This window comes from Mus caroli, unplaced genomic scaffold (assembly GCF_978045245.1).
Source record: "Mus caroli unplaced genomic scaffold, Mus_caroli_1 scaffold_9, whole genome shotgun sequence".
Lineage (NCBI taxonomy): Eukaryota > Metazoa > Chordata > Mammalia > Rodentia > Muridae > Mus > Mus caroli.
Window position 1 is genome coordinate 81,796,906 of NW_028227264.1, and position 18,440 is coordinate 81,815,345.

Here is an 18,440-nt window from a genome sequence, read left to right on the forward strand (position 1 = left end):
ATAATTTGACTTCTTCCTTTCCAATTTATCCACTTGATCTTTAGTTGTCCTATTTCTCTAGCTAGAACTTCAAGTATAATGAGAGCCTGGTCAACCTTGTCTTATCACTGATTTTCATAGAAATGCTTTAAGTTTCTTTTTGTTTGTTTGTTTTTTTGTTTGTTTGTTTGTTTGTTTGTTTTTCGAGACAGGGTTTCTCTGTGTAGCCCTGGCTATCCTGGCACTCACTTTGTAGACCAGACTGGCCTCGAACTCAGAAATCTGCCTGCTTCTTGCTTTAAGTTTCTTGCTATTTAGTTTTTTATTGGTTATTGGCATGCTTTATGTTGCTTTGATTATGTGCTGTACTCCTGATTTCACTAATCCCTTTAACATCAAAGGGTTTTGGATATTATCAAAGTATTTTTCTGCATCTAATGAGATAATCATTTGATTTTTTCCAGTCAGTTTATTTATATGGTGAATACATAGATAGATGTTCATATATTGAACTATCCCTCCATGCCTGGGTTAAAGAATACTTGATCTTGATGGATGATGTCTTTGATAAGTCCCAGGACTCAGCTTGACAGTATTTTGTAGAGTAATTTTGTATAAATGTTCAAAAGAGAAATTGGTCTGAGATTCTCTTTCTTTGGTGAGTTTCTGTGTGATTTAAATATCAGCATGACTGTGGCCTCAGAGAATGAGTTTGGCTGTGTTCCTTCTGTTTTTATTTTGTGGAATAGTTTGTGGGGTACTGGTATTAGCTCTTCTTTGAAAGTCTAGTAGAATTCTGTTTTAAAGCCATCATCTCCTGTATGAGTTTTAGTGGGGAGACTTTTAATGACTACATCTCTTTCCTTGGAGACTATTGGTCTGGGTAAATTTTTTACCTGATCCTCATTTAAGTGGTATCTGCATAGACAAATCATATATTTTTAAGAGAATTTTAAAGTTTGTAGAGTACAGGCTTTTTTTTTCCTTTTATTTTTTAAAGGAAAAATGCCCCTTTTTTTTTTAACTTAAACTTCTTACCCCTTGAGTATTAACATCAATACATCTTATAGTATATGTGAAATATGACAACATGTGTGTTATGCAAATTTTACTACGTTAAAGAGCAAGTCAAACGGCAAAGGACCTAACAATTTTGGAAATGCTACTCAATCCTCTCTTTTTCTGCTTTATTGATCTGGGCAAAGTATAAATGCCTGGAAACAAAGAATAGAATATGCAGTATTTCCCCAAAGATAACAATTAACTTCCCCCACCATGAATAAAGTAGTCTACACAGCCTAAGCTAATGCCACAGAAAGGAGAGGTTCCTACAGTAACAGCAGTCCTCTGGTCTGTCTCACATCATTATTGTAAAGGTTTTCTCCACTGAGGTCTGGCCCAACCTTCTCCCTGTTCATCCATCTTTCTTCGAAGATACAAGTCCCGTTCCAAGATCTCTATGCTGAAGTAATACTCTATTGGCACTTAATGTATTCTTTAAGCAGTGTTTCATCCATAGGATACACGTGCACACCTGTGCCATCATCATAGTAAAACATCATGCTGGCATTAATCTCCGTAGGCAATGGCTGCTCAGTCCTTTCCCCTAGCTCTCAATAACCATATGAATAATCAGAGTTCAATCTAGGGTTTCCTCGACTTCGGCCTCTTCCCCTGTCTCTAGTGGAACTTCGGATGGTACCATCCTCACTTCTCACACTGGATACTTCATCTTAATCATCTATCTCTCTTTTCTTTATCCCGTCTCCAGCTTCGTATTTCACTATTTCTATTACTGTGCGCTGGTTTATTTGCTTCAGGTTGACATCTAGAGCTGTTCCGGGACCCAGGTCTTTCCTGGCTGTCTGGTCTCACATCATCTAAGTTGGAGTGGCATCCATTTGTGCTTATTAGCTCTCTTCGGTTGGCTGCTTGAATGAGCCTAATCCTGGCTGACGTTCTCTATAGAACCATCTAGTTTTACTTCCCGGGTTCTCACTGCTCTCACTGTTGCTTCTTTTTCCAATCTTGTCTTCTTTTGTGGCGTTTTACTTCCTTGGTTGATAACACTCTGAGACCCCGTGCTAACCAATTTAGCTGGTGTTTGCCAGTTTGCCATATCACTGAAATCACTAGCCTTGTTGGATTTTTTTGTCTTGAGTTTTCCTGCTTTTATAATTTGGGGGGGAACTGAGCTCGGCCTCATGGTAGTCCTGAGCGGGCGGCAGCACGCCGATGCCCATGAAGAACTGGTACTCAGCAGCTTCTTGGCTCAGGGATTCCCCTTTGGCAGCAGCGGCGGTGGCAGCTTTCAGCCAACCATTGGGCTGAGCATAGTTTCCCCAGTGGCAGAGCTAGAGAAAGTACCCGAGGAGCTAAATGGGTTTGTAGCCTCTTAGAAGGAATAACAATATGAACTAACCAGTACCCACAGAGCGCCGAAGGACTAAACCACCAACCAAGGAGTACACATGGAGGGACCCATAACTCCAGCCACATATGCAGCAGAGGATGGCATTGTCAGACATCAATGGGAGGAGAGGCCCTTGGTCCCATGAAGGCTTGATGCACCAGTATAGGGAAATGCCTGAACAGAGAAGCAGCAGGAGAATGGCAATGGGATAGGGAATATTCAGAGGGGAAACAAGGAAAAGGGATCACATTTGAAATGTAAATAAAGAAAATATCTAATACATTTTTTAAAAAGTTCTGATTTATTTGAGTTAATTTTGTATCCAGCCACTTTGCTTAACATATTTATCAGCTGTGGGTGTTCTCTTGTACAACTTTGGGATCACTTATGTATATAATATTATCACAGCATCTGTGATAATTTGACTTCTTCCTTTCCAATCTATCCACTTGAACTTTAGTTGTCCTATTTCTCTAGCTAGAACTTCAAGTATAATGAGAGCCTGGTCAACCTTGTCTTATCCCTGATTTTCATGGAAATGCTTTAAGTTTCTTGCTATTTAGTTTTTTATTGGTTATTGGCATACTTTATGTTGCTTTGATTATGTGCTGTACTCCTGATTTCTCTAATCCCTTTAACATCAAAGGGTTTTGGATATTATCAAAGTGTTTTTCTGCATCTAATGAGATAATCATTTGATTTTTTTCAGTCAGTTTATTTATATGGTGAATACATAGATAGATGTTCATATATTGAACTATCCCTCCATGCCTGGGTTAAAGAATACTTGATCTTGATGGACAATGTCTTTGATAAGTCCCAGGACTCAGCTTGACAGTATTTTGTAGAGTAATTTTGTATAAATGTTCAAAAGAGAAATTGGTCTGAGATTCTCTTTCTTTGGTGAGTTTCTGTGTGATTTAAATATCAGCATGACTGTAGCCTCAGAGAATGAGTTTGGCTGTGTTCCTTCTGTTTTTATTTTGTGGAATAGTTTGTGGGGTACTGGTATTAGCTCTTCTTTGAAAGTCTAGTAGAATTCTCTTTTAAAGCCATCATCTCCTGTATGAGTTTTAGTGGGGAGACTTTTAATGACTACATCTCTTTCCTTGGAGACTATTGGTCTGGGTAAATTGTTTACCTGATCCTCATTTAAGTGGTATCTGCATAGACAAATCATATGTTTTTAAGAGAATTTTAAAGTTTGTAGAGTACAGGCTTTTATTTTTCTTTTATTTTTTAAAGGAAAAATGCCCCTTTTTTTTTAACTTAAACTTCTTACCCCTTGAGTATTAACATCAATACATCTTATAGTATATGTGAAATATGACAACATGTGTGTTATGCAAATTTTACTACGTTAAAGAGCAAGTCAAACGGCAAAGGACCTAACAATTTTGGAAATGCTACTCAATCCTCTCTTTTTCTGCTTTATTGATCTGGGCAAAGTATAAATGCCTGGAAACAAAGAATAGGATATGCAGTATTTCCCCAATGATAACAATTAACTTCCCCCACCATGAATGAAGTAGTCCACGCAGCCTAAGCTAATGCCACAGAAAGGAGAGGCTCCTACAGTAACAGCAGTCCTCTGGTCTGTCTCACATCATTATTGTAAAGGTTTTCTCCACTGAGGTCTGGCCCAACCTTCTCCCTGTTCATCCATCTTTCTTCGAAGATACAAGTCCCGTTCCAAGATCTCTATGCTGAAGTAATACTCTATTGGCGCTTAATGTATTCTTTAAGCAGTGTTTCATCCATAGGATACACGTGCACACCTGTGCCATCATCATAGTAAAACATCATGCTGGCATTAATCTCCGTAGGCAATGGCTGCTCAGTCCTTTCCCCTAGCTCTCAATAACCATATGAATAATCAGAGTTCAATCTAGGGTTTCCTCGACTTCGGCCTCTTCCCCTGTCTCTAGTGGAACTTCAGATGGTACCATCCTCATTTCTCAAACTGGATACTTCATCTTAATCATCTATCTCTCTTTTCTTTATCCTATCTCCACCTTCGTGTTTCACTATTTCTATTACTGTGCGCTGGTTTGTTTGCTTCAGGTTGACATCTAGAGCTGTTCCGGGACCCAGGTCTTTCCTGGCTGTCTGGTCTCACATCATCTAAGTTGGAGTGGCATCCATTTGTGCTTATTAGCTCTCTTCCGTTGGCTGCTTGACTGAGCCTAATCCTGTCTGACATTCTCAATAGAACCATCTAGTTTTACTTCCCGGGTTCTCACTGCTCTCACTGTTGCTTCTTTTTCCAATCTTGTCTTCTTTTGTGGCGTTTTACTTCCTTGGTTGATAACACTCTGAGACCCCGTGCTAACCAATTTAGCTGGTGTTTGCCAGTTTGCCATATCACTGAAATCACTAGCCTTGTTGGATTTTTTTGTCTTGAGTTTTCCTGCTTTTATAATTTGGGGGGGAACTGAGCTCGGCCTCATGGTAGTCCTGAGCGGGCGGCAGCACGCCGATGCCCATGAAGAACTGGTACTCAGCAGCTTCTTGGCTCAGGGATTCCCCTTTGGCAGCAGCTGCGGTGGCAGCAGCTCTTCCTCGGGACAGCAGCCCCTGCGTCCTCTCGGGTATCCTCCAGTGGGTCCCGCAGTGCTGGCGAGAACAGGCTTTTAAAGTAAGACCTAATGATTCTTTTAATTTCCTGAGTGTCATTTATTATGTATCACTTTTCATTTCTCATTTTGTTTATATGAATACTGTCTCTCTCTGTCTCTCGGTTAGTTTGTCTATCTTGATTTTCTCAAAGAATCAGCTATGGGTTTCCTAGATTCTTTGTATTGTTTTCTTTGTTTTTAACTGATTGATTTCAGCAATGATTTTGATTGTTTCCTGCCTTCTACTCCCTTTGGTGTGCTTACTTTTTATTTTTCCTAGACCTTCAGGTGTGATATTAAGTTGCTTGTATGAGAACTTTGTAATTTTCTTATGGAGGCAATTAGTGCAATTAGTGCAATTTTCTCATATCGCTGTTTTCATTGTGTCCTATCCACATCGGTATGCAGTGCCTTCACTTTCATTGCATTATAGAAAGTCTTTAATTTCTTTCCTGATCTAGAGATCAATGGATACGGAGTTGTTCAATTCCATAAGTGTGTAGGTTTTCCACTGTTTGTATTGACCAACAGCTTTAATCTGTGTTGTTAGAATAAAATATAAGTCATTATTTCAATGTTCTTGTATCTGTTGAAACTTTGTTTTTAATCGACTATATGGTCAATTATGGAGAAGGATTCGCAAGATGCTAAAAAAAGATGTATATAATTTTCTGTTTTTGGTGAAATATTGTAAGATTTTCTGCCAGGATCATTTGATTCATAGTGTCTCATAGTTTTATTATTTCTCTGCTTAGTTTCTGTCTGGATGTCCTATGAATTAGTGAGAGTGCTGTATTGAAGTCTCCCACTGTTAATGTATGGGATTCAATGTGATATTTAAAATTTCGTAGTGTTCCTTAACAAATGTGGTTGGTCGTTTGTAGGGGTCATGTATGTTCAGAATTGAGACATCATCTTGGCAGATTTATTTTTCTTTTTTGAGTATGAAGTGTTCTTACCTGTCTCTTGGTTAACTTATATTGAAAGTCTATTTTATTAGGTATTAGGATGGCTATTCCAGCTTGATTCTTGGGTCCGTTTGCTTGTCAATTTTCCTACCCTTTCAAGGCGAGGTAATGTTTATTATTAATGCTGATAACGTATTCTTGTTTTCAACAAAATGATGGATACCTGTTTTCAAAACCATTCTCTGATCCAGTGTCTTTTTATTGGGGAATTTCATCCTTTGATGTTGAGATATAATAATGGTTTTGATTGTTATTTACTGTTACTTTGATGTTATGCGTGTGTGTGTTTTACTTGCTTATTCTGGAATGGAAGTACATATTTCCTCTCTTTCTGTTGATGTAGTTATCCTTCTAGTGTTGTAGCTTCAATTCTACTTTTTTCTGTAGGACTGGACTTGTGGATAAATATTGTTTGATATTGAATTTGTCTTGGATTATCTTGTTTTCTCCATCTATGGTGAGTGAGAGTTTTGCTGAATATAGTATTCTTGGTTTTCCATTGTGGTTTTATAGAGGTAGCAAGATATTAATCAAGAGCCTTGTAGCTTTTACAGTCTCTGTTGAGATGTTGTATGCTACCAGTTTATTTTCCATTGCTGCTTTCAATATCTTTTCTCACTTCTATAGAATTTCTGTTTTGATTATTATGTGCCAGGAGGATTTTCTTATTATATTCTGTCTAATTTGGTAATCTATAGCTTCTTGTATGTTTATAAGCATCTTTTTCTTTATGTTGGTGAAGTTTTCCTCTATGATTTTGTTGAGAATATTTTCTGGGCCATGGAGCTGGTACTCTTTACCATATTCTTTTCTTATTCTTATTTTATCGCTTTTCAAAGTATACCAGATTTCCTGGATGTTTGGTGTTAGGAATTTTTTAGCTTTTTTTTTTAATTAGATATTTTCTTTATGTACATTTCAAATGCTACCCTGAAAGTTTCCTATACCCTCCCTCTGCCCTGCTCCCCTACCCACCCACTCCTTCTTCTTGGACCTGGCATTCCCCTGTACTGGGGCATATAAAGTTTGCAATACCAAGGGACCTTTCTTCCCAGTGATGGCCAACTAGGCCATCTTCCGCTACATATGCAGCTAGAGATATGAGCTCTGGGGGTACTGGTTAGTTCATATTGCTGTTCCACCTATAGGGTTGCAGACCCCTTCAGCTCCTTGGGTGTTTTCTCTAGTTTCTCCAATGGGGGCCCTGTGTTCCATCTTATAGATGACTGTGAGCATCCAGTTCTGTATTTGCCAGGCATTGGCATAGCCTCATAAGAGACAGCTATAACAGGGTCCCTTCAGCAAAATCTTTCTGGCATATGCAGTAGTGTGCGGGTTTGGTGGCTGATTATGGGATGGATCCCCAGGTGGGGTAGTCTCTGGATAGTCCATCCTTTCATCTTAGCTCCAAACTTAGTCTCTGTAACTCCTTTCATGGGTATTTTGTTCCCTATTCTAAAAAGGAATGAAGTATCCAACCATTGGTCTTCCCTCTTCTTGATTTTGTTGTTTTGCAACAACAACTGGATCTTGGGTGTTCTATGTTTCTGGGCTAATATCCACTTATCAGTGAGTGCATATCTAATGACTTCTTTTGTGACTGGGTTACCTCACTAAGGATGATATCTTCGAGATATATCCATTTGTCCAAGAATATCATAAATACATTCTTTTTAATAGCTCAGTAGTCCACATTTTCTGTATCCAATCCTCTGATCAGGCACTTCTGGGTTCTTTCCAGCTTCTGGCTATTATAATTAAGGCTGCTATGAACATAGTGGTGCATGTGTACTTATTACCAGTTGGAACTTCTTCTGGGTATATGCCCAGGAGAGGTATTGCTGGATCTTCCGGTAGTATTATGTCCAATTTTCTGAGTAACTTCCAGACTGCCTTCCAGAGTGGTTGTAACAGCTTGCAATCCCACCAACAGTGGAGGAGTGTTTCTCTTTTTCCACATCCTCACCAGCATCTACTGTCACCTGAATTATTGATCTTACCCATTCTGACTGGTGTGAGGAAGAATCTCAGCGTTGTTTTGATTTGCATTTCCCTGATGAATAAGGATGTTGAACATTTTTTTCCCAGGTGCTTCTCAGCCATTTGATATTCCCCAATTTTTAATGGGGTTATTTGAATTTCTGGAGTCCAGCTTCTTGAGCTCTTTGTATACATTGAATATTAGTCCCCTAACAGATTCAGGATTGGTAAAAATCCTTTCTCACTCTGTTGCTGGCCTTTTTTTCTTATGGACAGTATCTTTTAGCTTACAGAAGCCTTGCAATTTTATGAGGTCCCATTCGTCAATTCTTGATCTTACAGCACAGGTCATTGCTGTTCTATTTAGGAACTTTTTCCCTGTGCTCATATATTCGAGGCTTTTCCCTACTTTCTCCTCTATTAATTTCAGTGTCTCTGGTCTTATGTGGAGGTCTTTGATCCACTTAGACTTGAGCCTTCTATGAGGAGATAAGAATGGATCAATTCCCATTCTTCTACATGATAACCACCAGTTGTGCCAGCACCATTTGTTGAAAATGCTGTCTTTTTTCCACTGGATGGTTTTTGCTCCCTTGTCAAAGATCAAGTGACCATAGCTGTGTGGATTCATTTCTGGGTCTTCAATTCTATTCCATTGATTTACCTGTCTGTCATTGTACCAGTACCATGCAGTTTTTACAACAATTGTTCTGTAGTAGAGCTTAATATCAGGCATGGTGATTCCACCAGAGGTTCTTTTTATCTTGAGAATAGCTTTTGCTATTCTAGTTTTTTTTTTTCCAGATGAATTTGCAAATTGCCCTTTCTATCTCAGTGAAGAATTGAGTTGGAATTTTGATGGGGATTGCAATTGATCTGTGCTTACTTTCAGCAGGATAGCCATTCTTACTATATCAATCCTGCTGATCCATGAGCATGGGAGATCTTTTCATCTTCTGAGACCTTCTTCAATTTCTTTCTTCAGAGACTTGAAGTTCTTATCATACAGATCTTTCACTTCCTTAGAGTCACACCAAGGTATTGTATATTATTTGTGACTATTGTGAAGGATGTTGTTTCCCTAATTTCTTTCTCAGTCCATTTATCCTTTCTGTAGAGAAAGACCATTGATTTATTTGAGTTAATTTTATGTCCAGCTACTGCACTAAAGATAGTAGGAGACGTCAACACCACACTCTCACCAATGGACAGATCCTGGAAACAGAAACTTGACAGAGACACATGGACACTAACAGAAGTTATGAAACAAATAGATTTAATTGATATTTACAGGACATTTTATCCTAAAACAAAAGGGTATACCTTCTTCTCAGCACCACATGGTACCTCCTCCAAAATTGACCATATAATTGGTCACAAAACAGGCCTCAACAGATAAAAAAATATATCGAAATTATACCATGCATCCTATCTGATCACCATGGAGTAAGGCTGATCTTCAATAACAACATAAATAATAGAAAGCCCACATTCACGTGGAATCTGAACAACACTTTACTCAATGATTCCTTGGTCAAGGATAATAAAGAAAGAAATTAAAGACTTTTTAGAGTTTAATGAAAATGAAGCCACAACATAACCAAACTTATGGGACACAATGAAGGCAGTCCTAAGAAGAAAACTCATAGTCCTGAGTGTCTCCAAAAAGTAACTAGAGAGAGCATACACTAGCAGCCTGACAGCACACCTAGAAGCTCTAGAACTAAAGGAAGCAAATTCACCCAAGAGGATTAGACAGCAGGAATTAATCAAACTCAGGGCTGAAATCATCCAAGTGGAAACAAAAAGAACTATTTAAAGAATCAACCAAATCAGGAACTGGTTCTTTGAGAAAATCAAGAAGATAGATAAACCCTTAGCCAGACTAACTAGAGGGTACAGGGACAGTATCCTAATTAACAAAATCAAAAATGAAAAAAGAGACATGACAACAGAACCTGAGGAAATCCAAAACATCATCAGATCCTACTACAAAAGGCTATACTCAACAAAACTATAAAACCTGGATGAAATGGACAACTTCTTAGACAGATATCAGATACTAAAGTTAAACCATGATCAGATTAACGATCTAAACAGTCCCATTTCCCCTAAAGAAATAGAAGCAGTCATCAATAGTCTCCCAACCAAAAAAAGCCCAGGACCAGATGGGTTTAGTGCAGAGTTCTATCAGACCTTCAAAGAAGACCTAATTCCAACTCTTCTCAAACCATTCCACAAAATAGAAACAGAAAGTACTCTACCCAATCCATTCTATGAAGCCACAATTACTCTGATACTTAAACCACACAAAGATCCACCAAAGAATGAGAACTTCATACCAATTTTCCTTATGAATATCGATGCAAAAATACTCAATAAAATCCTCGCAAACCGAATCCAAGAAAACATCAAAACGATCATCCATCATGAACAAGGAGGCTTCATTCCAGGGATGTAGGGATGGTTTAATATATGGAAATCCATCAATGTAATCCACTATATAAACAAACTCAAAAACAAAAACCACATGATCATCTCATTAGATGCTGAGAAAGCATTTGAAAAAATCCAACACCCCTTCATGATAAAAGTTTTGGAAAGATCAGGAATTCCAGGCCCATACCTAAACATAATAAAAGCAATCTTCAGCAAACCAGTAGCCAGTATCAAACTAAATGGAGAGAAACTTGAAGCAATCCCACTAAAATCAGGGACTAGACAAAGGCTGCCCACTTTCTCCTTACCTATTCAACATAGTACTTGAAGTTCTAGCCAGAGCAATTCAAGAACAAAAGGACATCAAGGAGATACAAATTGGAAAAGAAGAAGTCAAAATATCACCATTTTCAAATGATATGATAGGATATATAAGTGACCCCAAAAATTCCACCAGAGAACTCCTAAACCTGACAAACAACTTCAGTGCAGTAGCTGGATATAAAATCAACTCAAGAAAAATCAATGGCCTTTCTCTACACAAAGGATAAATGGACTGAGAAAAAAATTAGGGAAACAACACCCGTTACAATAGTCACAAATAATATAAAATATCTTGGTGTGATTCTAATGAAGGAAGTGAAAGATCTGTATGATAAGAACTTCAAGTCTCTGAAGAAAAAATTGAAGAATATCTCAGAAGATGGAAAGCTCTCCCATGCTCATGGATAGGCAGGATCAATATAGTAAAAATGACTATATTGCCGAAAGCAATCTACAGATTCAATGCAATCCCCATCAAAATTCCAACTCAATTCTACACTGAGATAGAAAGGACAATTTGCAAATTCATCTGGAAAAACAAAAAACCTAGGATAGCAAAAACTCTTCTCAACAATAAAAGAACCTCTGGTGGATCACGTTGCCTGACATTAAGCTTTACTACAGAACAATTGCTATAAAAATTGAATGGTACTGGTACAATGACAGACTGGTAGATCAATGGAATAGAATTGAAGACCCAGAAATAAATCCACACAACTATGGTCACTTGATCTTTGACAAGGGAGCAAAAACCATCCAGCGGAAAAAAGACAGCATTTTCAACAAATGGTGCTGGCACAACTGGGGGTTATCATGTAGAAGAATGGGAATTGATCCATTCTTATCTCCTCGTAAAAAGCTCAAGTCTAAGTGGATCAAAGACCTCCACATAAGACCAGAGACACTGAAATTAATAGAGGAGAAAGTAGGGAAAAGCCTCGAAGATATGGGCACAGGGAAAAATTCCTAAACAGAACAGCAATGGCTTGTGCTGTAAGATCAAGAATTAACAAATGGGACCTCATAAAATTGCAAACCTTCTGTAAGCTAAAAGATACTGTCTATAAGAAAAAAAGGCCAGCAACAGAGTGGGAAAGGATTTTTACCAATCCTGAATCTGTTAGGTGAATAATATCCAATGTATACAAAGAGCTCAAGAAGCTGGACTCCAGAAATTCAAATAACCCCATTAAAAATAGGGTTCAGAGCTAAACAAAGAATTCTCAACTGAGGAATACCAAATGGCTGAGAAGCACCTGAAAAAATGTTCAACATCCTTAATCATCAGAGAAATGCAAATCAAAACAACCCTGAGATTCCACTTCACTCCAGTCAGAATGGCTAAGATCAAAAATTCAGGTGACAGCAGATGCTGGCGAGAATGTGGAGAAAGAGGAACACTCCTCCACTGCTGGTGGGATTGAAAGTTTGTACAACCACTCTGGAAATCAGTGTGGCAGTACCTCAGAAAATTGGACATAATACTACCGGAAGATCCAGCAATACCTCTCCTGGGCATATACCCAGAAGAAATTCCAACTGGTAATAAGAACACATGCTCCACTATGTTTATAGCAGCCTTAATTATAATAGCCAGAAGCTGGAAAGAACCCAGATGTGCCTGAACAGAAGAGTGGAAACATTTACACATATACACAAAATGTGGTATATTTACACAATGGAGTACTACTCAGCTATTAAAAACAAAGGATTTATGAAATTCTTGAACAAATGGATCTATCTGGAAGATATCATTCTTTTTGAGGTAACCCAATCACGAAAGAAATCATTAGATATGCACTCACTGATAAGTGGTTATTAGCCCAGAATCATGGAACACCCAAGATCTAATTTGCAAAACACAACAAAATCAAGAAAAGGGAAGACCAATGGGTGGATACTTCATTCCTCCTTAGAATAGGGAACAAAATACCCATGAAAGGAGTTACAGAGACAAAGTTTGGAACTAAGAGGAAAGGATGGACTATCCAGAGATTGCCCGACCCGGGCATTCATCCCATAATCAACCACCAAACCCAGACACTATTGCATATGCCAGAAAGATTTTGCTGAAGGGACCCTGTTATAGCTGTCTCTTATGAGGCTATGCCAATGCCTGGCAAATACAGAAGTGGATGTTCACAGTCATCTATAAGATGGAACACCGGGCCCCCAATGGAGAAGCTAGAGAAAGCAACCAAGGAGCTGAAGGAGTCTGCAACCCTATAAATAGAACAACAATATGAACTAACCAGTACCCCCAGAGCTCATATCTCTAGCTGCATATGTAGCAGAGGATGGCCTAGTCAGCCATCACTTGGAAGATAGGCCTCTTGATCTTGCAAACTTTATATGCCCCAGTACAGGGGAATGCCAGGGCCAAGATCTGGGAGTGGGGGGGGGGGTAGGGGAGCTGGGCAGAGTGAGGGTATAAGGAACTTTTGGGATAGCATTTGAAATGTATATAAAGAAAATATCTGCTCTTCCAGTCTGACCAGCACCAGGGTAGCTAGGGCGCAGGGTGGGCTGACACCCGCCAGCTACCCACAACACCCGCCACAGGATCTTGAGACTTCTGGTGAGTGGAACACAGCTTCTGCTCCAGTCCAATCGCACGGTACCTGAGACTGCTTTGGTTGGGGAGGCAGAAAACCGGCCTGAGTAGAGCCACAAGCCTCTTCCGGTCTGACCAGCAAACGGGATAGCTAGGGCACAGGGTCGGCTGACACCCGCCAGCTGCCCATGACACCCACCACAGGATCTTGGGACTTCTGGTGGGTGGAACACAGCTTATGCTCCAATCCAATCGCGCAGGACCTGAGACTGCTTTAGTTAGGGAAGCAGAAAGCCGGCCTGAGTGGGGCCACAGGCCTCTTCCAGGCTGACCAGCACCGGGGTGGCTGGGGCGCGGGGTCAGCTAACACCTGCCAGCTACCCACGACACCCGCCACAGGATCTTGAGACTTCTGGTGAGTGAAACACAGCTTCTGCTCCAATCCAATTGCGTGCGGGACCTGAAACTGCATTAGTTAGGGAAGCAGAAAACCAGCCTGAGTAGGGCCACAAGCCACTTCCGGGCTGACCAGGACCAGGGTATCTAGGGCTCAGGGTCAGCAGACACCCGCCAGCTACCCACGACACCCGCCACAGGATCTTAAGACTTATGGTGAGTGGAACACAGCATCTGCTCCAATCTTTAAACAGTGACAACGATAACAACTAACCCCAGAGATTACCAGCTGGCGAAACGTAAACGTAATAATCTTACTAAAAGAAACCAAGACCACTCACCATCATCAGAACCCAGCACTCCCACTTCGCCCAGTCCAAGGCACCCCAACACACCAGAGAAGCTAGACCCGGATCTAAAAGCATATCTCATGATGATGGTAGAGGACATCAAGAAGGACTTTAATAACACACTTAAAGAAATACAGGAGAACACTGTTAAACAGGTAGAAGACATTAAAGAGGAAGCACAAAAATCCCTTAAAGAATTGCAGGAGAACACTGCTAAACAGGTAGAAGACATTAAAGAGGAAGCACAAAAATCCCTTAAAGAATTGCAGGAGAACACTGCTAAACAGGTAGAAGACATTAAAGAGGAAGCACAAAAATCCCTTAAAGAATTGCAGGAAAACCAGACCAAACAGGTGATGGAATTGAATAAAACCATCCAAGACCTAAAAAGGGAAGTAGAGACAATGAAGAAAACACAAATTGAGGCAACGCTGGAGATAGAAACCCTAGGAAAGAAATCTGGAACCATAGATGCGAGCATCAGCAACAGAATACAAGAGATGGAAGAGAAAATCTCAGGTGCAGAATACTCCATAGAGAACATCTGCACGACAATCAAAGAAAATACAAAATCCAAAAAGATCCTAACTCAAAACATCCAGAAAATTCAGGACACAATGAGAAGACCAAACCTACGGATAATAGGAGTGAATGAGAATGAAGATTGTCAACTCAAAGGACCAGCAAACATCTTCAACAAAATTATTGAAGAAAACTTCCCAAATCTAAAGAAAGAGATGCTCATGAACATACAAGAAGCCTACAGAACTCCAAATAGACTGGACCAGAAAAGAAATACCTACCAACACATAATAATCAGAAAAACAAATCCACTAAATAAAGATAAAATACTAAAAGCAGTAAGGGAAAAAGGTCAAGTAACATATAAAGGCAAGCCTATCAGAATTACACCAGATTTTTCACCAGAGACTATGAAAGCCAGAAGGGCCTGGACAGATGTTATACAGAAACTAAGAGAACACAATTTCCAGCCCAGGCTACTATACCCAGCCAAACTCTCAATTACCATAGATGGAGAAACCAAAGTATTCCACGACAAAAGCAAATTCACACATTATCTTTCCACGAATCCAGCCCTTCAAAGGATAATAACAGAAAAAAAACAATACAAGGACGGAAACCACGTCCTAGAAAAAGCAAGAAGGTAATCCCTCAACAAACCTAAAAGAAGACAGCCACAAGAACAGAAAACCAACTCTAACAAAAAAAAATGAAAGGAATCAACAATTACTTCTCCCTAATATCTCTTAATATCAATGGACTCAACTCCCCAATAAAAAGACCTAGACTAACAGAGTGGCTACAGAAACAGGACCCAACATTTTGCTGCTTACAGGAAACTCATCTCAGAGAAAAAGATAGACACTACCTCAGAATGAAAGGCTGGAAAACAATTTTCCAAACAAATGGTAGGAAGAAACAAACTGGAGTAGCCATTATAATATCTGATAAGATTGACATCCAACCCAAAGTCATCAAAAAAGACAAGGAAGGGCACTTCATTCTCATCAAAGGTAAAATCCTCCAAGAGGAACTATCAATTCTGAATATCTATGCTCCAAATACAAGGGCAGCCACATTCATTAAAGATACTTTGGTAAAGCTCAAAGCACACATTGCACCTCACACAATAATAGTGGGAGACTTCAACACACCCCTTTCACCAATGGACAGATCATGGAAGCAGAAACTAAACAGGGACACAATGAAACTAACAGAGATTATGAAACAAATAGATCTGACAGATATCTACAGAACATTTTATCCTAAAACAAAAGGATATACCTTCTTCTCAGCACCTCACAGTACCTTCTCCAAAATTGACCACATAATTGGTCACAAAACAAGCCTCAACATATACAAAAATATTGAAATTGTCCCATGCATCCTATCAGATCACCATGGACTAAGACTGATCTTCAATAACAAAATAAATAATAGAAAGCCAACACACACCTGGAAACTAAACAACACGCTTCTCAATGATAACTTGGTCAAGGAAGGAATAAAGAAAGAAATTAAGGACTTTCTGGAGTTTAATGAAAATGAAGCCACAACATACCCAAACTTATGGGACACAATGAAAGCATTTCTAAGAGGAAAACTCATAGCTCTGAGTGCCTCCAAAAAGAAACTAGAGAGAGCACACATTAGCAGCTTGACAACACACCTAAAAGTTCTAGAACGAAAGGAAGCAAATTCACCCAAGAGGAGTAGACAGCAAGAAACAATCAAACTAAGGGGTGAAATCACCAAGTGGAAACAAGAAGAACAATTCAAAGAATCAACCAATCGAGGAGCTGGTTCTTTGAGAAAATCAACAAGATAGATAAACCCTGAGCCAGACTCACTAGAGGGCATAGGGAAAGTACTCTAATTAACAAAATCAGAAAAAAAAAAGGGAAACATAACAACAGACCCTGAAGAAATCCAAAACACCATCAGATCCTTCTACAAACGGCTATATTCAACAAAACTGGAGAACCAGGATGAAATGAACAAGTTTCTAGACAGATACCAGGTACCAAAGTTAAATCAAGATCAGGTTAATGATCTAAACAGTCCCATATCCCCTAAAGAAATAGAAGCAGTAATTAATAGTCTCCCAACCAAAAAGAGCCCAGGACCAGATGGGTTTAGTGCAGAGTTCTATCAAACCTTCAAAGACGATCTAATCCCAGTTCTTCAAAACCTATTCCACAAAATAGAATCAGAAGGTACTCTACCCAACTCATTCTATGAAGCCACAATTACTCTCATACCTAAACCACATAAAGACCCAACAAAAATAGAGAATTTCAGACCAATTTCCCTTATGAATATTGATGCAAAAATCCTCAATAAAGTTCTCGCTAACCGAATTCAAGAACACATCAAAACAATCATCCACCCTGACCAAGTAGGTTTCATCCCAGGGATGCAAGGATGGTTCAATATACGAAAATCCATCAATGTAATCCATTATATAAACAAACTCAAAGACAAAAACCACATGGTCATCTCCTTAGATGCTGAGAAAGCATTTGACAAAATCCAATACCCATTCATGATAAAAGTCTTGGAAAGATCAGGAATTCAAGGCCAATACCTAACCATGATAAAAGCAATATACAGCAAACCAGTAGCCAACATCAAAGTAAATGGTGAGAAGCTGGAAGAAATCCCACTAAAATCAGGGATTAGACAAGCCTGCCCACTCTCTCTCTACCTATTCAACATTATATTTGAAGTCCTATCCAGAGCAATTAGACAACAAAAGGAGATCAAGGGGATACAAATCGGAAAGGAAGAAATCAAAATATTGCTTTTTGCAGATGATATGATAGTATACATAAGTGACCCTAAAAATTCCACCAGAGAACTCCTAAGCCTGATAAATAGCTGCGGTGAAGTAGCTGGATATAAAATTAACTCAAGCAAGTCAATGGTCTTTCTGTACACAAAGGATAAACAGGCAGAGAAGGAAATTAGGGAAACAACACCCTTCTCAATAGTCACAAATAATATAAAATACCTTGGCGTGACTCTAACTAAGGAAGTGAAAGATCTGTATGACAAGAACTTCAAGTCCCTGAAGAAAGAAATTAAAGAAGATCTCAGAAGATGGAAAGACCTCCCATGCTCATGGATTGGCAGGATCAACATTGTAAAAATGGCTATCTTACCAAAAGCAATCTACAGATTCAATGCAATCCCCATCAAAATTCCAACTCAATTCTTCAACGAATTAGAAAGGGCAATCTGCAAATTCATCTAGAACAACAAAAAACCTAGGATAGCAAAAACTCTTCTCAAGGATAAAAGAACCTCTGGTGGAATCACCATGCCTGACCTAAAGCTGTACTACAGAGAAATTGTGATAAAAACTGCATGGTACTGGTATAACGACAGACAAGTAGACCAATGGAACAGAATTGAAGACCCTGAGATCAACCCACATACCTATGGTCACTTGATCTTTGACAAGGGAGCAAAATCCATCCAGTGGAAAAAAGACAGCAATTTCAACAAATGGTGCTGGCACAACTGGCGCTTATCATGTAGAAGAATGCAAATTGATCCATTCCTATCTCCTTGTAACAAGGTCAAATCAAAGTGGATTAAGGAACTCCACATAAAACCAGAGACACTGAAACTTATAGTAGAGAAAGTAGGGAAAAGCCTCGAAGATATGGGTACAGGGGAAAAATTCCTGAATAAAACAGCAAAGGCTTGTGCTGTAAGATCGAGAATCGATAAATGGGACCTCATAAAGTTGCAAAGCTTCTGCAAGGCAAAAGACACCGTCAATAAGATAAAAAGACCACCAACATATTGGGAAAGAATCTTTACCTATCCTAAATCAGATAGGGGACTAATATCCAATATATATAGAGAACTCAAGAAGGTGGACTCCAG

General features: G+C 39.2%; 2 pseudogenes; both read right to left on the reverse strand.

The window, feature by feature from the left end:
* Nucleotides 1–1,344: 1,344 nt before the first annotated feature.
* LOC147002699 (la-related protein 1B pseudogene) lies at nt 1,345–2,098 on the reverse strand (annotated as a pseudogene).
* A 1,903-nt stretch (nt 2,099–4,001) lies between these two features.
* LOC147002700 (la-related protein 1B pseudogene) lies at nt 4,002–6,193 on the reverse strand (annotated as a pseudogene).
* Between the last annotated feature and the right edge of the window lie 12,247 nt (nt 6,194–18,440).